Genomic DNA, 692 nt, shown 5'->3' on the forward strand with positions numbered 1-692 from the left:
CTTGGAGCCTTCTATTAAATTTTCAAACTTTTTTAAGCAACAAATAAAATTGTATGATATTTTTAGAAAAAAAACTAAAAAAAAATGAAAACTGACAATGTCCGTAAAGAGCTCAAAATAAGTCAAAATATTTTGAAAGTGTTATGGTGTATAGAAAATGCTAATATAAACATTCAGTCAAAATTTCATGTATCTACGGTCATTTTTTTTAAAGTTACACGAAAAACCAAATTCAATTTTGTGAAAAATCGATTTTGCGTAAAAATTCCCGTTTTTCCTTAATTTTTCTTTGGTTTTTCTCGGCGCTTTTGAAAATTACTGGGAATCTTAAATTTTGACCTCCCCAATGCACCAACGATATTCACTTTCCAATCGAACAAGATACTAAAGTTGAAAATCGAAGCATTATTTCGACTACTTATCGGATACACACACAAAAAAAAAAATTAAAAAGTAAAAAAATTAAAAAATTAAAAAATAAAAAATAAAAAAAAAACACACTTCATTGTAAAATCAATACATTCATCGTTCCACTCAGAATCTAAAATAATTATACAGATGATTTTTTAAGCATGCTCACTCCCATTTTTCTCTTTAATAGTACATTTATAAGTATGCCTAAGATGCTTAACCTGTTCTTTATAATCAACCTACTATCAGGGGAACGAAACTCCGTGAACTAGCCGAATCGG

Source organism: Acyrthosiphon pisum, chromosome A1 (assembly GCF_005508785.2).
Source record: "Acyrthosiphon pisum isolate AL4f chromosome A1, pea_aphid_22Mar2018_4r6ur, whole genome shotgun sequence".
Lineage (NCBI taxonomy): Eukaryota > Metazoa > Arthropoda > Insecta > Hemiptera > Aphididae > Acyrthosiphon > Acyrthosiphon pisum.